A 7,214-nucleotide genomic window follows, 5' to 3' on the forward strand; every position below is an offset into this window, starting at 1 on the left:
AGCTTTGCCTGGAATGGGCTACAGTTTGTGTGACAGGCTTGCTAGTATAACCGGGTCCTGAGAAATTGTGCAGGGTTGCATTGTATTGAAACGGACTGGTGTGAGCAGAGGGAAATGGCACCGAAAAAAATGAAATCTTTGGGTGAGCTGCTGCCCATTCAGCTGCAATTGAGAGATTACCACCTTTAAGATTGGGCCAGCTGACATTCACTGGGGCAACAACAAGAATGTAAACTCTTTTGAAGGGGTCTGAGTGCTCAAAGAGTGTCCTGTTCTTCAAAGTCTGCGTTATTCCCCCCACCCCTGCCCGGACTAACAAATTGGCACCCTACATGGTATTGTGGAGTATAAGAAATGCAGGAAAGAGAGGGTCATTGAGTTTGCAACACGGTCTTCTGTTTTGGAAATGGCCATGGGCAGTGTGAAGCAGGTTTGGTGGATGCCTGCATGGAGACCCCATAGGGTCATGTGGATGAACCATGGGTTGCAGTGGAGACCTGGTGGAGATGCCAGGACCATGAGATGACAGCCAAGAAGGGCTTCCCACCCAGAATGAAGTTTTCCAGCCCAGCTGGAGGGGAGGAATTGGAATGCCAGAGTCTTATTGCTGGTTAGGGCTATCAGAGTTAGAGACTTGTCACTGGCTATAGTTATTGGACTTGGAGCTACAGAATTTGATGTTTGCCCTGTTTAAATCATGTATCGCTTGAATACTTCTTTGCTATGTCTAATGTCATCTTTTGCAGTGAGAATGTTTATTCTGTGCCATTATGGGTTTGGAGGGAATTTTTTTTCTGGTATTATGGCTCAGTTAAAAAACCTTGGATTATGGGGATAGATGAACATCATTGTAATTGATAAAAAAAACTATGGGGACTTTTAAAGTTGGACAAATGCATTGCATTTTTACATCATGTATGGTTATCAGTTTATGGGGATTTATGGGGGCCAGGGATGGAATGTGGTGGTTTGATTCAGGTATCCCCCATAAACTTACGTATTCTGAATGCTAGACTTCTCAGCTAATGGAAAATAGAAATTAAAGCCTCCTGGAGGCAGAGTATTGTTGGCAGTGGGCTTATGGGTTTTATAGCCAGTTTCCCCTTGGCAGTGTTCGGCACACTCTCTTATTCCTGTTTCCCACCATCTTATGTTGGCCAGGGGGTGATGTCCACCCTCTGCTCATTCCATTGTTTTTCCCTGCCATCGTGGGGCTTCCCCTTGAGCCTGTAAGCCAAAATAAACCTCTTTTTTTTTCCTACAAGATGCTCTTGGTTGGGTGATTTCTATCAGCAACATGAACCTGACTGCTACAGGATTATTGAGAATACCACTCTAAACTTCCTTCTTCTTTCCAGACATTTAAGTTTTCAAAGCCAGAAGGCCAACCCTATCCTTTGATTTCCTAGACTTTTTAATTCTTGTATAGGATTTCCAGAGTCCCTTATCCAAGTTCCTCTCTGAGGCTATAGGTTATTTTGGGCATTTTGGAGACAGAACCCTAGGCTCTACTAAAGCTAAAAAAGTTTTCTACCATCCAGCTATATCCTCGGGGGACAAATTCTCATCTCACATGAAATTCCTTTCAAAGTCATAGAAGCACTTAAGTTACAGATATGACTTTTTCCCATGACATCATGCCCTGGGCAAGTAAGGAACCTGATTTTCCTCAGGTGATTCCCATGGAGCAACAGAATGACATCGTCACAATGGCTCAGGAAAGATTAAGAGGCCAGTGGAGTGAAAGTAAAAATGGCCTACCCTCTACAGAAAGACACAAATAGAAGCTGTCATGGAAATTTTTGCTTTTTTCTGGGGATTCAGGACCAGAGCAAATGTTCCAGAAACTGCAGCTCTTCAGCAGATAAACTAAATTAAGAAATGTTTCCTGGGAGGAAAGATGTTGCTTAATGGTTAAGGCATTTGCCTGCAAAGCCAAAGGACCTCGGTTTGATCCCCCAGGACTCCCATAAGCCAGATGCACAAGGTGGCACATGTATCTGGAGTTCATTTGCAATGGCTGGAAGCCCTGCTGCACCCATTATCTCCTCTCTCTCTCCCTCTTTCTCTCAAATACAGAAATAAATATAATTAAAATTAAATTAAATAAATGTTTCCTGCTAAGACAGAGCTTTTCTTACAGTTAAAGAAAAGTTGACTGCAGAGTTACTAGAGTTCTAGTAAGATTCCACATGCTGAGCTGGCACAGGCCTGTAATCCCACTATTCAAGAGGCTGAGGCAGAAGGATCATAAGCTCAAGGCCTGCTTGGGCTGCAGAGTGAGTTCAAACCCAGCCTGAGAAACTTAGAATGACCCTGTCTTAAATAAAATAAAATAATAAAGGAAGGTTCTGGGAATTTGACTTTGTAGTAGACCACCACTTTCATAGCATATGTGGAACCCAGTTTCTAGTTCCTATCCCCAGCACTGGAACAACAGCAACTACAACAACAACAAAACAATAATTCCACCTATTCTCTCTGGGAAATCTGCCCCCAACTGAGAGTTCTTCCAAATAGTGTAGTTATCTTTTCATAGATTCTCTTTCCCAGCTTCTCCCCCAATCAAGAGCTGCAACTCTGACTGTGATGAATGTCACTGATTGACCTGGGTTGATTTTATTCTATGTATATTGAGAAATGTCTTATGGTATTTGAATGTAAAATGACCACCATAGACTCGTTGTTTGAGTCTTAATCCAACTTGGTGACACTGTCTGCTGCGAAGGTTGTGGAACCTTTAAGAGGTGAAGTCTTGGTGGAGCGAATATTTCACTGAGGATGGAGGTTGCTCTTGAAGTATTACAGCTCAGTCTCACTTTCTTCTCTTTCTCTCCTTCCTTTCTTAAATCCTTCCTCCCTTTGGATGTGACAATGTGATGTCAGTTTCCTGTTCCTGTCATGCTTTACTCATCATGATGGACTTCTCCTGGGAACTGTAAATCAAAAATAAACTCTTTCCCTTCCCTAAATTGATCAGGTATTCTGTCCTAATAATGAAAAAGTTACTGATAGAGATATTACTCTTTAATTTATGGAAACTTTTACTACCCTCCATTTTCCTTCCATTTTGAAAATATATGTATGTATACATACATACATATATATATGTATATATGTGTGTGTAAATACATATAAATACATATATGCATTCATATATATATTCATATATATATGAATGCATGAGAGATTGTTACTTCCTGATAGCATGTGAAGAAGCTCCTTATTGCCTTAGTATAGCCAGCTCCACTTTTTAGCACCTACAATCTCAGAATTGGCCTAGTATGGAGAGGTCATCTGGATAACCTCTTTTTCAAAGAAGGTAGCTTTGATTGCATTCTTGACATAGTCAATCACCTTGTTTACATTTCTGGTGATAGGAAAGTCACTGCTGGATGGTCCATCATAGATCCAATTGGTAGAAAGATCTTGCTGTACTGCCTTCAATCTGCTATCTTTGTGCTTCTGTGCATTTTTCTTGTTTTAATCTTCTAAAGCTGTTCTGTCTAGCTCAGTATCCAGCAAGTATAGAAGGATATTTGACTCTAATGGAATTCTATTAAATAAAAGTCTCAGTGTAAGTTGCAGCTTCTCAGAAGCAGTAGCTATTTATCCAGGGCTCAGTAGCCACTTGTGAATTCAACACAGTGGCTCCTGTGTTGAACACTGGAGTGACAGAACATTTCCATTCTCTTAGAAAGTTTTATTGGATGGCACTGCTCATTAGCTCCCTCTCAGGCACTTCTTATCCAGAATGAATCGCCTTAGTTCCTTAAACTTTGGAGTTTTACCCATTAATTCTGTATCGCTATGGTAACAAGCTACCAAAACATAGGGGCTTAAAACAATGCTCTTATTATCTCATAATTCTGAAGGTCAGAGGTCATTTGAGTTCTACTGGGTTCTGTGTTCTGAGGCCAATAAAGCCAGAATCAATTTGATCACCAGGCTGGGTTAATATTTTTTATTTGTTTGTGAGGAGAGAGAGAGAGAATGGGTGCATTGGAACTCTCGAAATTACAAACTCCAGATGCATATCACAACCTGTGCATCTGGCTTTATGTGGATATCAGAGAATTGAACCTGTGCCATCAGGCTATGCAAGCATGTGCTTTCAACCAGTGAGCCATCTCCCCAACCCCCAGGCTGGGTTCTTATGTTGATACTCTGGGAAGTATGCTGACTTGGTTCATTGAGATATCCATTTTGTGGAGCTTTAGGTCTGAGTTCATTTCCTTTTGGCTTTCTACTTCTAGAAGCTGTTCATTTCCCCCTTCCAGGTGGACTCATCTCCTCTATCCTCAAAGCCAACAGCAGTGCATCAAGTCCTCATATTTTCAATTCCTCTTACTGTTAGGCCACCAGCTGAAGAGAACACTCTGTTTTTAAAGGACTCATGTAATTAAGTTGGTCTCACTTGTATTGTGTCACCTGGGTAATTTAATTTTTTTTTTCAAGGTAGGGTCTCATTTTAGCTCAGGCTGACCTGATGACATGGAATTCACTATGTAGTCTCAGGGTGGCCTTGAACTCAAGGCAATCCTCCTACCTCTGCCTCCAAAGTGCTGGGATTAAAGGTGTGTGCCACTGCACAGCTCTGGGTAATCTTTTTAAAAGTAATTTACAAAACCCATTTTATAAATATGTTATCATAGGGATAGAAACATGGCTCAGCAATTAAATGTGCTTGCCTCTTACACATGATAGAAAGCCTGATAGTATTCAAGTTCCCCAAAACCCACATAAACAGCTGGGCATGGCTATACATGTATGTAATCCCAGTCCATGGGGGATGGAAACAAAATATCTAACATAAGCAACTTCAGCAAAGGTTTATTTTAACTCATGGTTTCAGACAGCCACAATCCATGCCAGAGAAGGCAAAATTGAGTAATTTTGCCCATGGTGGTATGTGTGGAGGTGATTTGGTTATATGGCACAAATAGGAAAGCAGAGAGCACAGGCTGGAACCAGGAATGGCTATAGCCTTCGAAGACCCATGTTTAGAGACCCACTTGTAACAGCGAGCCCCAACTCCTAAAGGCTCCACTACCTTCAAAATAGTTCCATAACTGAGGGTTAAGCACTCAAAACATGAGCCTATGAAGATCATTTAAGATTTGAACCTTAGAACTCAAGCTAATACTCCAAGGTAAATACTGACCTAACTTCAGATATGGCCAGTGTATCCTTTTTCATGTTGTCCAGTAAGCTGTATCTACATATTTCAACTCATTTTTACTTCTTATTCAATTTTAATTTTAAATTTACAGTAAAGGTAAAAGAATAATCTGGGGAGTTCACATCTACTCTAGCCAACTCACATAACCATAGGAAAATGATCAAAAACCAGGAAATTATGTTGGCTCAATACTATAAACTACAGATGCTGTACTGAAGTTTCATAGATTGCTTGCATTTAAATCCCCTTTCTGTTACAGAATTCAATACAGACCCTGTATTGTAGAAGCTATTGCATCTCTCGTCTCATCCAAGTCTGTAACAACATTTTTTCATCATAGTAATACTTTTGATGAGTAATAGTCAATTTTGTTGAATATTTCTCAATTATCTCAGGTTTTTTTTTTTTTTTTTGAGAAGCCCAATTCTCATGGTTCAATTAAGTGGAACTCTGATTTCACATCTTGGTCAGGTTCATGTTTTGCCATTCACCTTGTTAGCTACTGCTTTTTTTTTTTTTTTTTTTCTTTTCTACTTATGGCCATTCCCTAGATGAGATAAATGAAGTGAAAGTTATCATCATTCTTCTACCAGAATTCAATGTGCTATTCTTCAAGTGTCTCTGGAGAATGACTTTGTGATGCATCATGAGTAATGAGAGACGCTGTCAGGACTTACAATGTGAAGCTCATTAATATGTAAATCCTGTGTCTGTGTTGAGATCTTGCCTAGTTTAATTATGACAGAGTACTGTGATGAAGCTGAACAACTGGTCACAGTGGTGCAGTCAAAAGCCATGGAGATATGATGTATGTGTTACATGAAAAACCAGGGAATGCAAACTACAAGAGAACCAAGCAATGTTAATTCAAGAAATTCCATCCCAAGACACAAGAACTTTCCAACTTCTCAGAGATTTCAGGCATGATGAACAGCAGTTGACACTCCACACCCCAACTCCCTTTGTATATATAATGCTCTCATCATAGAGTGTCTATCATAAAATAGGGTATGCATACCTGTGAAGGGCACCTGGGAGGAGACCTGTCTAGAAATATGTCTATTGGGCTGGAGAGATATTGGGCTGCAAAGCCAAAGGGCCCAGCTTCAATTCCCCAGGAACCACGTAAGCCAGATGCACAAGGTGGCATATGCAGCTGGAGTTTTTTTGCAGTGGCTGGAAGCCCTGGCACACCAATTCTCTCCATCAGCCTCTTTTTCTTAAATAAAATAATTTTTTAAAAAAGAAAAAATGACCTTTAAGAAAAATCTCTTCGTGTTCTGGACCTTGAGTTCCCTCCCTTGTAATAGAAGACAGCAGAGCCACCAATTATTACATCATAGGGTTATTGGCAGTAGGGATGGGGGGATGAAATATAGCATAAAGAAAAAGTACTGGGGGCTAGAGAGATGGCTTAGTGGTAAAGCACTTGCCTATGAAGCCTAAAGACCCCAGTTCAAGGCACAATTCCCCAGGACCCACATAAGCCAGATGCACAAGGTGGTGCATGTATTTGGAGTTTGTTTGCAGTGTCTGGAGGCCCTGGTAAACCCATTCTTTCTCTCTCTTGTTATCAAATGAATAAATAAAAGTTGTTGTTTTTTTTTAAACAAAAGCACTGGGTATGACCAAAGAATTAGTATTGCAAAGTACATAAAGGATAATTTTACTGCATTATCTATACTAGCAAAAAGCCACTTTTCTGACAGAGTCCCTAACCAACACAACTGCTAGGTTTATACTTATAATTGTTGATAGTGACCTTTTGATCAATCATGAAGCTATCTTCAATCCTCTTTGTTTCCATAGCTCTCTCCATGATTTCTGTGAAAGCATCTTTTCCCAGCTGGGTCTTGCTCTTCACACTAGAAACTTCTTGGAAGCAATGAACAAGGTGATGTTGGGACAGTAATCAGTGAATGTTGGTTAAATTAATGCCCCATTAATCTTATCATATTTGATTCAGTGACCTAGAAATTGAAACAGCATGTATCTTATTTCTACATTAATGAGAAAAATCACAGAGTTTAAA

The sequence above is a fragment of the Jaculus jaculus genome, chromosome X (assembly GCF_020740685.1).
Source record: "Jaculus jaculus isolate mJacJac1 chromosome X, mJacJac1.mat.Y.cur, whole genome shotgun sequence".
In the NCBI taxonomy this organism is placed as follows: domain Eukaryota; kingdom Metazoa; phylum Chordata; class Mammalia; order Rodentia; family Dipodidae; genus Jaculus; species Jaculus jaculus.